The following is a 15,288-nucleotide window of genomic DNA, read 5'->3' as shown; positions in this document are numbered from 1 at the left end:
GAATGCAAATGACTCCTAAAAACGAGGCTGATTTGGGACCAGCTGAAATGAATAAGTTCAGATCTCTGTGGTCTGGAGACACTTTGGTTTACCCTGGGGGTCCATAACTACCTGTGATTCAGAGCCCTTCCCTGGGGGAGCCACAGGTGACAGGGACTGAATAAGAGCCACCCGGCTTTATACAGGTGCGCAGTCTGATTATTTTAAAATACAGGTTTGGGGGAAAAAAACGTAGAAACTGAAATGCTTTTTGCTTAATTGCTTGAAGAAGTGTGCCCTTAGGATGCAGGGATAATCAGAAGTCAGCCAGATCGTATCAAATTGAACCCATTGCCTGTTTTATATGATGGTTACTGGGTCAGAGAAATGGTGCAGCAGCTATAGTACCCTTTGTCTTTAGTAAAGTACTTAACAATTTCTGAAGATATGAAGGTCCATATTAAATAAGTGGTAGAATGTGGGCTGAATGGTGTTATTAATTTAATTTGATAGTCATGTGCAAAAACTGTTAATTAGTGGCACCGAGTCAGCCTGGAAAGGGGTCTGAAAATGAGTGCCATAGGGTTCTGTTCTTGGCCTTGAGCTGTTCAACATTTATTCCAGTGTCGTGGATCAAGATACAGAAGGTATGTTTGTTGATGGCGTAGAGGTGGGAGGAATTGCTTATTTAGTAGATAAACCAAGGTTCAAAGACATCCAGAATGAGGGCCCAAATTTAAAAAAGAAATTCAGTAAGGGATAAACGTAAAGTCTGATTTAGTTTTTAACATTTGAATTGTAATGTTCATACATTCTGGTAGGATGATTCCGCTTCTGGAGACCACATCCAAAATGTAGATGATGCTTTGTGCACAGGGATTATTTAGAGGTTTTTTTTTTTTTTTTTCTTAAACTATAATGGAAAATTGGAAACAACCTAAATATCCAGTGGTGTGACTGGGCTGGAAGTAATCCGAAAGTGATTCCACTAATATTCCGTAATAGTGGAATATTATGGCCATTAAAACTAATGTTTAGGAATAATTTTAAAATAACATGGACAGATGTTTCTGCTAAAAGTTAAGGTGCATCTACAATATGATTTCAAATCTTAAAGAAACAAAGTGCATAGAAAATGACTGGAAGGAAATACACTAAAAATTCTAATACCAAAATACTAATATTGGTTACTTCTAAATGGATGAGTTGAGTGACTTTCTTTTTTTACATTTTAAATTTACTATTTGTATTTCTTATAGTGTGTATGTATATCACAGTGGAAAAAACACTACCATATATGTAAGTATATCTTTTAAAATATACTTTATTTTTTAGGCCAGTTTTATGTTCACAGCAAAACTGAGAGGAAGGTGCAGAGAGTTCCCACGTACTCCCTGCCCCCCTCACATGCACATCCCCCCACCATCAACATCCCTCACCTGATGGTACATTTGTTGTAATTAATGAACCTATACTGACGGGACATAATCACCCAAAGTCCATAGGTGACATTAGGGTTCACTCTTGGTGCTGTACATTCTGAGTTTGGACAAATGTACCCACCATTATAGTATCATATAGAGTACTTTCACGGCCCTAAAATCCTCTGTGCTCTGCCTATTCATCCCTCCCTCCCCACAACCTTTGGTAACCAGTAATCCTTTTACTGCCTCCACAGTTTTGCTTTTTCTAGAATGTTATACAGTTGGAATCATACAGTATATGGTCTTTTCAGATTGGCTTCTGTCACTCGGTAATGTGCATCTAATCTTCCTCCATGTCTTTTCGTGGCTTGATAGCTCATTTCTTTTTAGCACTGAATAATATTCCATTATCTGGATGTCCCACAGTGTAGTTATCCATTCACCTACTGAAGGACATCCTGGTTGCTTCCAAGTTTTGGCAGTCATTATGAATGAAGCTGCTATAGACACCCGTATGCAGGTTTTTGTGTGGACATAAATTTGCAACTCCTTTGCATAAATCCCAAGGAGGGCAGTTGCTGGGTCATATGGTAAGAGTGTGTTTAGTTTTGTAAGAAAGCACCAAACTGTCTTCCGAAGTGCCTGCACCATTTTGCATTCCCACCAGCAAAGAATGAGAGTTCCTGTTGCTCTATATCCTCACCAGCATTTAGTGTTGTCAGTTATCTGGATTTTGGCCATTCTCTTAAGTGTGTAGTGGTATCTCATTTTAATCTGCATTTCCCTAATGATTTGTGATGACATCTTATGTGCTGTTTTTGTTATCTGTATGTCTTCTTTGGTGAGGTATCTGTTAAGGTCTTTGGCTCCCTTTTTAAAATTGAGTTGTTTGTTTTCTTATTGTTGAGTTTTAAGAGTTCTTTGTATATTATGGATAACAGTCCTTTATCAGATGTGTCTTTTGCAAATATTTTCTCCCAGCCTGTGGTTTGTCTCTTCATTCTCTTGAACACTGCTATTTTAAAAACACTTTATCATTCAAGGACAGGATGGGTAAAGGACAGGATGATTCATTTAGTGACTAATCTTGAGTATTTACCTGCGTGTGTCAAGCACTGACGAGGTACTGGAGTCAAAAAAAGAAGACTCAGTCCCTGACCTGAAGTTGATGATCTGATTGAAAGGGAGAGACTGACAGGTAAACAGACAAGCACAGTGTAACCCTGGTGGTCCTCCAGGTGCTGAGGAGGGGGCAGATCATGTGGGAAAAAAGTTTTTTTTTTTTTTTTTTTTTTTTTTGGTACACGGGCCTCTCCTGTTGCGGAGCACAGGCTCCGGACGCGCAGGCTCAGTGGCCATGGCTCGCTCTGCGGCATGTGGGATCTTCCCGGACCAGGGCACGAACCTGTGTCCCCTCCATCGGCAGGCGGACTCTCAACCACTGCGCCACCAGGGAAGCCCGGGAAAAAAGTTTTGAGATTGTTCTGTTCATGAGTTAAATGTGAGCCCTGAGTGGGATGAGGCTTTTTAGAAATTGAATCCCATTCATAACTGGATCAGAAATTCATCAGTCCAATCACAGGGTTTAGTTTTAATGACCTCTGCTGGTCATGTGACATTCGGAACACTGGGGAGCCATGATTTAAAAGAAACATGAACAAACAAGGCTTCGCCCACAGGAAGGAGACTAGGATGCTGTGGGATCAGGAATGACCGGAGTACATTCATGGGGTGGGTACACAGTAGCACTTTTCAAATATTTTCGTGGTTATGAGGTATAGGAAAGAGTCGACTTGTTCATTTCTGCTCTGGTGTTGGAGTATGACCGATGGATGGGACAACTGCTTTATCCTCTCTAGCTTCAGATTCTTCTTCTGTAGAATGATTGCATTACATGATTCCTTATCCACTGAATGATTACACGAAGGTGATGAGCTTTAAGGTTCCTTTTAACCCTAAAGACTGGGAGAGCAGATTTCAGTTCTATCAGAAAAGGAATTTTCTTGCTGGCAGGCCTGACCAACAGTGGAAATGTCTGCCCATGGAGTAGTGAGCTCCCCATCATTGAAGGTGTTCAGGTTGGGCTGAATGCTGTGGATTCGGGGTGCTGTAGAGGAGAACAGGAATTAGGCTGGCCTCCAGAGTCCTTTCTAATTCTTGGGTTATTGTGTGACTTGTCAAAGCTGAAAGATAATGTGGAATATGGAATATGCCTCTAGTGTGTCGTACTGGGGTCAAATCATCATTTTAAGTTCTTTAAAAAAATGTTAATAAGTGGGTCCTAACATTTTCAAGAGATCTTCTGGGGTTATTTCAGAAAGGAGGAAGAGAACTATTCCAGGGTGGGTCAGGACTCAGTCTGTGGCCCCAGGGCTGCTGAAAATGGAATTTTGTCTTTAGGAAAAGCAAGAAGGTGGGCGTAGGGTGGAAAATGGCAAATAACAATAAATAAAACAGATCGACATATGGAAGACTAATATGTTTATTGGCCGGTTGTATTCAGTATAATGAATGAATCAAGATGGGGACCTTTAACTGACTCCTGGGTCCTCTGCTTGGCTGTGGAGGATCTGGGAGTGTCCTTGACCATCTCCTCCTTCATTTTCTCCACTGCAGATTTATATCACCAGGTGCAGCACGTTAAAAACCATCCCAACATCAGGGACGAGTCTGAACCTTGTGATTGCTCTGTAGGCTTAGTGAGAGAGGGAGCAAGAGACAGATTTAAAGAAACTTTTGTGTGGGATTTTCCAGGAACGCATATGTTTAGTTGCTATCCGACAGTAAATTTGTGGTTTGAATGAAAATTTTTTTGTTTTTGCGCTTTTATTATTTGTAGCTTACACGTGGATGTTTAATTTTGCCTAAATTTTACTTAAATGTATGGTTTATTTAGAATCCACCCTGATCATTTAAAAATTTTAGATTTTCTTCCTGATATTTTTGAATTACTTCTTTTGCTGCTGGGGACACTGCAAGGGCTAAGTCACTTAGCAAACATTTCTTGGAGAAACTCCACAAGGAGAACAGAGGTTTATCTCATCTTTTGGAGAAGAACACAAGATTTCTGTCGCCAAGTGATTCATGCCTACATTTTGGCATTTGAAAAAAGTCAGTATTGGGCAAGAAAGTGCTCTCTTCATGTGGAGTAATTTCAGGGTGCACACCTAGGGGGCGTCAGTTTTCGATGTATGTAAAAAATGTAGGCAGAACTTGGTAATTGGAACTAAAGTTGGAAGTCTTTGTGCACTCGATAAAGGGCCCAGGCCGCCTTTATCTCAGTATCATTTGGACCTCACACAGTGTATATGGAACGTCATCTGTGCTTTGTCGCATTGCTGTGAATCGGCTCCCTGGGCCACAGAACAGTGTATGGGAAAATACACTGTATGGGAAAAACTTAGGGTATCATACTTTTTTTTTTAAGGCAAAATATGATAAGAAGTAACAGCTCTCAGCCTTTTTTGTCCTTTGAGTACTGGGAAGCCATAAAACTCTTTTAGTAAAAACAACCACACTCAATGGTTGTTTTTCAAAGTGCAGGGGGAATGAAAAACTCCCTGTCCTCTATTTTTCTTCTGCCGAAAACGAATTGCTCCTGGTGCGCCGTTCTTAAATTCCTGTGTCCTCTATCCATTTTAATCTTGTTATCTATTTTTATGGTGACTGTCGCCATGGTACTTGTGCTCTTTACATAGCACAACAGAGATTTCAGATGTCTGATACGACAGCTCAAAGTTCTGCTGCAGCTAGCAGAGAAACTGTACTGGGGTAGTTTTTTTTTTTTTTTAAATTGAGGTGTAATTTGCATACAGTGGAATGCTCAGATCTGAAATGTGCTGTTTGATCAGTTCTGACGAATGCATTTTGAGACAGAACATTTCTGTCACCTCCGAAGTGTTCCATGGGACCTTTTCCAGTGAATCTTCCCCCCAATTGGAAGGACCACAGCTCTGATGTCTATCACCCTAGGTTAGTTTTGCCCTACCCTAGGTCCTTAATATTAGAATTTTGTGTTTCTAAGGACTTTTCACGTAGTGTCTTGAAGAGGTGGAGGTGGAGGAGTGTCTGTGTTGAAAAGTCAGCATTCTGTGTGGTTAGGTGGCCCCGGGGGAGTAAATGATATTTTGGAGCTTTTCTAATGTGGTGGTCAGAGTCTTCCTTCTCATTAGCCCACAGGATCTGGATTTATGTTAGAAATCCTGATTCCTGGATGGAAGAGTCGGAGGCACAGCCGGCTAGGCCTGGTGTGGGTTACGTGTGGTTGGGCGAGGGCTGCCATCATTGGCAAGTCCGCATGTGTGCATGCGTGTGCATGTGCGTGCGTGCGTGTGTGCGTGTGTGTGTGTGGTGTTGGAGAGCTGGAATGCTCAACTAGAAGAACTGAAATCGCTCCTAGGACATCCCTTTGAATTACCCAGAAGTCCCCTGACAGGCCTTTCTCTTTTTTCTTGTCTCTTCCTTGAACTAGTGTATAAATTGAACGGTCCACAGAGTCACAGAGTTGGGTTTCTAATATTGAAACAAGATCTGTGTTGCAGAGGCCACTGCTTTGCACTGCTGAGCGCTCAGCCTCCCAGGAAGCGTGTGTGAGATTGGAGTAGAAATTGCCCCCAAACACGTGACTGAAATGTACGGAGCAGGGTCAGTTTCTTGCTTTTTTTAAAAAAAATTACATGGTGAAATGCAATTTGCATTACACAAGTACTACTTGAACACATTCTCTGTAGGGGAAAAAAAAAATGCAAACCTTCCAGAGCAAACAAAATCTTCCTTGACAACCACTCCTAATCCCAGCCCTTCCCCAGAGGTTAACCACTGTTACGAGTTTGTTGGTATTCTCCAAATGCTTAACATACTTGCATTTATACCTAAAGAACTTAAAAGAAGCTAAGTGCACTGGGAGTACTAAGTAGTGTGCTGGCCCCTTCCACCCCACGACATCTCAGGGATGGCTTCCTGTCAATATGTATAGGTCTTATTGATTTTGTTTAACTCCTGCATAGCCTTCCTTAGAATCAGAAGGCTAAACTGTTGGTTGATTTAGCCTAATTGATGGCCATTTAAGTTATTTCCAAATCCCCTGCTGTTACAAACGCTGTTACAATAAACATGGCCTTACATGCCTCTTTGCCACACACGTCAGTGTTTCTCTAGGGGAGATCCTGAGAAAGGGGACTTGCTAGGGAACAGGGTACATTAATTTTAAATCTTAATGAAGACCCATTACAAGGTCAGTTCCAAGCTTAGATTTAACGCAGGCCGGGCATACATGAGGTGGGCTCAGACACGAGGCAATTGTTTTCTAAGAATGGGGCAGGCTTTAGGGTGTGCGAGTGTGTGGCCCCATGCTTCAACACGGTTTGGCTGGAAGGGTGGGTGTTGGGAAGGGCTCCGCTTAGCCCCACAGTCAATTCTGTCTGGCCCCCTGAGGACTTTGGCCTGCGTGTTGGAGAAGAATCCCTGGATGAATGAGCAGCGGTGGTGGACTCTGGATGGTAAATTCTAAACCCAGTTCGTTCCCTAGCTGGAGATCTCCAACGCATCTGTGATTCTTCTCCGTCCGTCCTTAGAATACGAAGTGTGGCCTCACACTAATTATACAGCACAGATCTATGAATGTCACTCTGGAGCGTGTTAAGTGCCTTAATAAACAAGTGCTGGGTGTTTGATGCAGGAGAAGCTCAGCGAGGCCTGAAGTTCTCTAAGGTCAGGGTCTGAAGCTGAGGCTCCGTCATTCTTCTGTTCAGTTCATCGGCAAGAACCTGCACGTGTGTCGAGTACCGGTGGATTATTTAGAACGCTGGTGTTTCTGTTCTGCGGCTCCCCCTGCCCTGGGTTTCTGGTGAGTCGGTGCTGCCCTGTGTGCTGTGTAGGTCTGCACGGGTGCATGTGGATCCAGATCTGGGACAGCTGGAACCCGGGACTGAGCGTCAGATTTGGGGAGTTCTCGCAGAGGATGGTCACGCTCCGCCTCGGGGAGGCCGGCCAGTGGGCCTTGAGCCACCCTGGGCAGGGCACCAAGATGGAGATTTCAGCTGGAAGAGGAGGGCAGGGTTGGGACCTGTGTGCTGAGAGCAAGGTGAGGGGCCGGGTCACGTGGGCTCTGCTTTGGGCCACGGGGCAGAGCCGGCCGGCTGGATGCTGAGCTCTTGAAGCAGGGAGCCCTGCGGTTGGTTCACCGTGGCCAGCTGGCCTCTGAATGGAATATGCCGGCTTTCTCGGTTCCCCTGTCTTGCCGAAGTCAGTTCTGTTGAGATTTCAGTTAATCAGCGGCTCACCCGTGGTCAACTTCTTGATTCCCTTTAGAGTCAGTTGTGTTACTGGTTCGGGTTGAATATCCTTTTGCAACCTCAGTTTCCAGATGCCAGCGGGACAGTGGCTCCTAAGCTCTCCGAGTGGCCCACCGTGTCATTTACCTGTCTGGTGCTGGTCTGAAATCGGGGAACAGGGGAGGCAACACATCTGTTGAGATCCTTTCCCATGCTGGGCACTGTTCTCATTTTTCACGGCAAGGCAGGAAACCGAGGCTCCGAGGTGGTGGCTTGTGGCCGAAAGTCACACAGGTCCAGGTGATGGGCTGCCACGAGCCCTTTTCCTGGAGAGGCGTCCTCGGCAGTGTGCCCGGGGTTAGCTTCTCTTGCACATTCTGTTTCTATTTTGAGGAGCCAGTTTTAGTTGCTCAGGTGTATCCAGACTTTTTTTTTTCCCCTCAGCCACAGCATTCCTGGGGGATGGGAAGCATTCCCGCTGGTGCTGGGGGAGATGCTGCAATCCCAGGAGATCAGAGCAGTCTCCCGGGAGAAGGTGATAGAGTGACAGCCTGAGGAGCCACTGCCATCCTGAAACAGAAAGCCTGTACAGTCAGCCGGGAAGTCAGAAGGGAGGGAGAAGTTGGATTAAAAGTTGATCTGTGGAAGCCTGTTATCGCCCTTCTGGCTAGACACGTCTCTTCCCTTGGCTGGTCAGCCATCCTGGTCTTGGAACGAATTCTGGCACCCAGCTCTTATTTCAGGTTTTTAAATGTTATCAGCCACTAGAACGTTCTGTCATCCCAACAGCACGTGTTTCTTATCTTATGACTTATAACTGCCAAGATTACACTTTTATTTCCCACTGGCTGGTTTGGCATCGGTGGCTCCCAGATGAGACTTGGATTCTAGAGGGGTATTTTGGGCACCTTGATCCCTTCCCACACCTGTTTCTCTCTTCTGGTTTGGTGTCTCTAGTTGGCCCATCCTGTCTGCGTGTGCATGGTTTCTCATCTATAATTTTGCATCTCCCACTCCTGGCCCGGCCCCCGGACCAGGTGGTTCCTTTCTCGGGCACCTGCAGCCCTGTGTGCTCTGATTATCCACCCCTGTAGAGGGCTGCTGCCTTTTTATTACCTATTGATTCCAGCCGGGAAAGTCACCAGGTGGCTCTCACCTTCCCTACAACTGCCGCCCCCCCACCGTCTGTTTATTTAGCATAGTCAGGGAATGTGACTATTCATTCAAAGGACTGCTGAGTTCCATATAGTTTTTCTGCTTTAACCACTTCAGTGAAAAAATAGAACCTGCATTTCTCTGCCTTCAAAGTGGGGAGAACGTAAGGGGCCCTTTTCTTGTATCTCGGGGTTGGCACCTCAGGCATCACGATCACAGAACTTTTCTGGCGTGTCCACTCAGGGCCTTACACTAATGGGTCCTGGACTGTTAGGCGTTTTAAGTTCTCCCCTCTGTGTTTTATATTTTGGGGGGTGGTTCTTTTGTTGTCAGCTTTCTCTTTTCATTATTGTAAGTGCCTCTAACAGATCCCTTCTTCCCGATGAAACTCACGCTGTCTTCCTCACAGCGTTCGTTGTGAGGATCAGACAAGGCCGTGTGAAGGCATTGGGGCTGGGAACTCTGGAGCCCTTCCCCCCGAGCCCCTGTCCTGCTGCTGGGTCTCCCCTTGAGGGGAAGAGAGAACGAGTCCAGGGAGGGGCCGGGAAAGCTGCAGACACCCCAGCTGGCTAGCTCGGGCAAATCAGTGGCCTTCTGGAGGACCCTCAGTTTTCTGAGCTGTAAAATTGGGATTAAATTGTCCCTCCCTGTTTCCTTGAGTTGCCAGGAGGTCAGAAAAAAAAAAAGGAAGCCTCGAATATGTGTATCAAAGTGACTGTAAACCCAAATGCCATTCAGGCATTCGTTGGCGGTTAACGTTCAGGTTGGAAGCTTACCCTGCAAACTGCTGCAGGGAACTGTCAGTTCTCGGAGGCTTGTTCTTGCGGAGATACTCAGCTCCTGGCTGGCTCCCTCCTTCCTGCTGGCTCTGGGTAAGATGCTGAGTCAGCAGTCATGCATCTCTGTGCCTCCTGCGTCTCACATAGTTTTGGTACAGCCAAATCAGGTTTAACCACAGTGCAGGCACCCACATGTATACACATGCGTGCGTGCCCCGTGCACGTACGAAAACAGTGCTGGATCATCTCTCCCTCTCACATGGCACGTTCGTAGGCATGCTTTTACTTATCCCTGCTTCCTTATAAAGCATTCTCTACCTGTTTTCAAGAAAACACTGCTATCTTAGAACCGAGTCTGAAACACTGAAGCGCTACTAAGACGCTATGACTGTTCTTCATTTTTAGGCGAGCAGCAGGTCTTATTTCTTACAACACATTATTTTTTAAATGTGGGGCTCTCCTCACCTATGGGAATAGCATCTCTTCAAAATCATAAATTTGATGGGATAAGCAAGGGCTTGCCGTCTAAGGGAGATGCAGTGCGTCAGAACTGATAGAAGTAGTTACAGATCACTGAGCCCTGTGTGCCCAGTACTGTGCTAAGAATTGTCTTGTTTCATACGGAGTAGTGTATGCACAGCAGAGCAATGAATAAAGTGCACTGGTGGTTTTGAAAGCAAATGGGGAGCTAGGTGTGAAGGAAGGGGAAGTGTAGTTCTGGGCTGAACTGTGAAAATGCTTTCCTTCCCTGCCGGCCGTGCAAACAGAATGGTCTCTTTTACTTGATTGAATGGCTGTTGTGCAGTCAGACCGACAAAAGTATTTGTTGATCAGGGTCATTTGTTATTTGCTGGAGAAAATTCAGTGTAACCAGATCAGGTGACCTATTTCTGTGGCCCATCTGCTGGGATATGAAAATAGCACGGCTATTTGGGGCCCTTATTTTCTCCTTCCATTTTTCTGTTACATCTATTACTCAGATGATGGTAGTCTAAACTATTATACATCGAGGCAGTGTAATCCAGTTTTTGTGGGGGTTTTTTGCGGTACGCGGGCCTCTCACTGTTGTGGCCTCTCCTGTTGTGGAGCACAGGCTCCGGACGCGCAGGCTCAGCGGCCATGGCTCATGGGCCCAGCCGCTCAGCGGCATGTGGGATCCTCCCGGACCGGGCCACGAACCCGTGTCCCCTGCATCGGCAGGCGGACTCTCAACCACTGCGCCACCAGGGAAGCCCTGTAATCCAGTTTTTAAAAACCTTCAGACGTTCCACAACTAAAGATCCTGCACGTGGCAACGAAGATCCTGCATGTTGCAACTAAGACCCGGCACAGCCAAATAAATAAATAAGTAAATAAATATTTTTTAAAAAAAAAAGCTTCAGAAGAAGACAACAATTAGAATGACCTGAGAATCCAAATGGTCCTTCTCTGAACAGCTGATTTAGAAATCTTGGTATTGAATCAATTACTAATATGCTCAGTGCTGTGATCTTAAGCTCATATCATGAAAACCTAAAATGCATACCACACATTTAAAAAATGGTGTAACAGGACCTGATGTATAACTTGAGAGACCTAGATGTTTTCGTGCAGGCCCTTGGCTACCCTTGGAGGTTTTTCTGTCCAAAGCCAGGCTGGGAAGAAAATCCTCTGGGAAGAAACGGTCAATATATGCTCAGTGAAGTGAATTTTTTTTTTTTTTACTTTTTCTGGAGAAGACACCCCAGAAGAAAATAAGGCTTAAGAAACTACCAGGCAGCATTTGGGTGGTGATGGTGGAGTATGACAGCTTACCTCTTTCTGCCAAGGTTCAGATAGCAAGGACCACAGATGCATTTGCATATAGTCATCAATATGCTGTGGACAGACATGGCATCTCTCAACAGAGATCGTCCCTGGCCAAGAATTGCTGAAAAAGAATTGTTTTGGACAAATGAATTGTCCTATTCTCCACTGAGTTCTGTTATAAAATAAAAGATGTGGTGTGCTGTAACATTTTGACCTTTGCATGAGCTTAGAATGTCACATTGAAAAAGAAATGAAGTTAAAACTTTACAGATTTAAGAGAAAATATTAGGGACTCCCCTGGTAGCGCAGTGGTTAAGAATCCGCCTGCCAGTGCAGGGGACACGGATTCGAGCCCTGGTCAGGGAAGATCCCACATGCCGCGGAACCACTAAGCCTGTGCGCCACAACTGCTGAAGCCCGTGTGCCTAGAGCCCGTGCTCCGCAACAAGAGAAGCCACTGCAATGAGAAGTCCACATGCCGCAACTAGAGGAAACCCGCACACAGCAACGAAGACCCAACGCAGACATAAATAAATAAATAAAATTAAAAAGAAAACAGCAACTTTCTGATAAAAGATTAAGAATGATATGCAAAATATTAGCCAAAGAACCCAAAACTCAAATCGATGTTCTGTGCGGTGGTTACCTGGGGAGATCATAGAGTAGAAAGCTTAAGGTTAGTGGAGAACCTGAAACTCTTGGAAGAGGAGTAATGCCCGGCACCTTGGTCCCTAAATTGTTCATTAGAGAGGCAGCAAAGCACCCATGCTTCGGCAAAGGGGAGTCTTACCCCAAACTTCACCCATCACCAATACCCCCATTAGTTGTGTAATGAATCAGTTTGACTTTATGACCTGTGTCCTGGAAGTGCTACTCGGTGACGTCATGGCCTGTTGCCATGGGAGGTAGGAGAGAGTACCCGTTGAGCGTGAGCGCATGCGCGTGCACACACACACATGGATGTGCTGAGACCTGGGATTCTCCGGCAACAGTGACATGTCAAATGGCAATTTGCAACTTAGAACCACAGAGAGGGTTTGTTTTCCTATTCTGTCGGTCCCAGTTATTTAACTGATGGCAGATGTCCTCATTAAGGGCTATTAGCGCATCAGAAGATGTTTGCTGAGCCTGGAGAAGGTCTAACCTCTTTTACATGGACCAAAATACATCTTCTCGGGTAGCCAACCCCTCCCTGTGGGTGACAGTGGTGGGGTGAGAAGCAAAGAGTACTCGGGATATCTTAAAACTGTACATCAGCCAGGAAGTCTTTTTTAGCATGAGTTATGTTTCGGTCAAGGACTTCGTAAGTCGAGAATGTAACATTGTAAAGCTGGATTTGACTATGTGTTGAAACACTGTTATTGTTACCCTGAAAAAGACGTTTCTTGATTTCTCTTTGCCGAACCTGAACCATGTGGCAAGTTAGGGGCTGGCTGGTTATTATCAACCATCAATAGCTCCCAAGAAAGAAACCAATAAGGGGGTGAGTTCAAAGTAGAGATCAGGGAAGAAAGATTTGAAGGAAGCGGTGGTTACATTGGTAGAAACATGCTGGGAGGGGGTTGGGACCCTCAAGCTAAGGTATAAAGTAACAGGCCGTCCTGGAAAGTCCCTCTAGAGTCTACATTAACCTGGATCCTCTTCCTGCCTGCATGGCAGACCTCTGTAGGTGCTTGAATTCACTTCCGAATCCCCGAAGGACTTGAGGGATGGTGTTATCTGTTGAGCCATGTTCCTAATGTAATGCTGATCAACACACCTGACCATCCTGCCCAGCCTACATTTAATCTAGATTCATGTTTTTTCACTCCCATGCTATCAATCCTCAGTGTAAATTTGGCTAAGATTTCCCTTAACTTTTGGGATTGATTACATTATCTCTCTGCACCCTCTCAGAGGGCAATATTGTGTATAAAGGTCTTCCCAAACTGCTAAATGATTAACAGTGACCTGGACTGTTGAACAAGGTTGGAGGAAAGCATTGGCCTTTATTTTGTAGGTGGGAGGCTAAGATGCAAGTGGAGAATGGGTTTTCAAGGAAAGAAAAAGCACACAAGGAGACTTGCAGGATTGGGAGCTGTTTTTTTGTTTGTTTGTTTTGCTTTTGCTTCTTTTTTTTTGTTTCCTGTAGAGGTTCACTGACATAGGGGAAAAAAAATACCATGTAGGTGAAAAGCAAGCTTGAGTGTTTTATTTTGAGAGATCTCACACCTATTGGAATAATGGTAGGATCAGGCCCTTTGACACCAGATAGACATGAGTTCAGTCCCTAGTGGCTGCCTTTCCTGGTTGTGTAGCCTTGGCAACCTAACCTCTCAGTGGCTCAGTTTCCTCATCAGACATAAAAGACCATATGTTTATCTTAAGTCGCTCTGAGGATTAAATTAGATACAATTTGCGAAAGCTGGTGCTATTAGGCATTTAATAAAGGTAGTTTCCCTTCCTTCTTTCTCTTCTGCTTTTAAAAATTAAGATTTGGGCGCACTATAAATAAAACAAATAATAAAAGGTATTTCAGGGTGGAATTCAGGCCAGTTAAAGGTGAAAGGCCAGAGAATGCATGTGGGAAGAAGCCGGAAGTGGGCAGGTTCACCAACTGTGCAAATCCAGCAGGCTTTGGAAGGTGCAGCTTCACAAAGCAAATAAAAAGCGTTCTTTACATTAAAAAAAAAAACAGACTTAACAAAAACATCGTCAGAGTCTGTTAGCCAAATATTTCAGGCTCTGTCTGGAAGCCCAGGAATTTTGGAAATACTACCCTTTCTTCATTTCAGTGGTAGAAACCTCAAACTTCCTGCTGTGGAAAGTGGGGGTGGCCACTGTGTTTTTTTCTTTCTTTTTGTTTTTTTTTTTTTGGGTCAAGAGCAGGATTGTTTCTTTCTCTGGATGGATGCTGCCATCTGATGTCTCTAAGTGGCACTGTGGCTTCACTTCTAGCTCAGCGACATTAAACTGAGGGTTTGAGATTCTTGTTTCTGGCTTGAGGCTTCGAGGACGGTGGTAGGTGACTGAGTTTTTAAAACCAAATTAGCACCAAATCAGCTTGGACATTTTTTTTGGTAGTGGTAAAGAATTTACTCCTTACGTTTTTATTCCTTTTGATGGCATACATAGTAAGGCTTTCCAGTAGAGTGTTACTAAGTATAAAGTCACCAGACACCTAGAGAGGAACTCTGTAGGATGCTGTGATTTTGACCTTTTTCTTATCTCTTTGCTTTCTAGGGAATTCATGGTGGAGATACCATACTCTCTGATTCTAGCCCTTGAAGCTCTGAGTAAAACACTGATAAAAATGTGCCAAACCCTTTTCCTCTGTATTTGCGACTTTATTCTTAACTTTTAAACTTATTTTTACCCTTCACGTTTTGTTATTGTGGAGATGTTTGCTGAGCATACTTTGCTGGGATGGTTGGGAAGGAGGCCAGGAATCGGGAGACGAGAAGATGGCATGGGACCCAAACGAAGCCCCGAGGTACTTCTGGACAAGGGTGAAAAGTAAAGAAGGTTTATGGAACTATTCAAAGAAAGTTTGAACCCATAGCTATGGTGCAGTTTTCTCCTGGCGTGGGTGCGGCCAGGGGCAGAGGGGTGGGAGGGAGGAGAAAGGCCGCTGGAACAGTCTCTGGAAATGCCAAGCTTAATAGACAGGGGTGGAGTTAGCCTGATGGGAATTCCAGGTAGGGGAACAGTGTTGGTATTGAGTCTATGAAAATCATAGTATTTTACGCCTGCCACGGCACTGGGGATATGCTCTGTACAGATCAGTTCCTCGACTAAATACTGACTGGAGAAGTGAGTTAACGAGGGAACAGGGCACCTGGGGCAGCAGAGATTCGGAGTGTGCTACGGTACCCAGAGGGAATGAGCCGCAGGGTGGCTGAGGAGCTCCGA

The 15,288-nt window shown here is 44.8% G+C and overlaps 1 protein-coding gene across 6 annotated transcripts in view; it reads left to right on the top strand.

Annotated features, from left to right (window-relative positions):
• The window catches only part of ZNF395 (zinc finger protein 395), a 40,205-nt gene that overhangs the window by 6,009 nt on the left and 18,908 nt on the right, over positions 1–15,288 (top strand). Inside the window, exon 1 of one of the 6 annotated variants that reach the window (XM_067745262.1) lies at positions 11,803–14,869. The exons of the other annotated variants lie outside the window; for them this stretch is intronic. The gene's annotated coding sequence lies outside the window, so the exon portion shown is untranslated. Of the gene's footprint in view, positions 1–11,802; positions 14,870–15,288 lie in introns of those variants that run through there. 6 annotated transcript variants of the gene reach the window in all.

This window comes from Pseudorca crassidens, chromosome 7 (assembly GCF_039906515.1).
Source record: "Pseudorca crassidens isolate mPseCra1 chromosome 7, mPseCra1.hap1, whole genome shotgun sequence".
Taxonomy (NCBI): Eukaryota; Metazoa; Chordata; class Mammalia; order Artiodactyla; family Delphinidae; genus Pseudorca; species Pseudorca crassidens.
The sequence above is the reverse complement of the archived record's forward strand: the minus strand, read 5'-3'. Positions and strand labels throughout refer to the sequence as shown.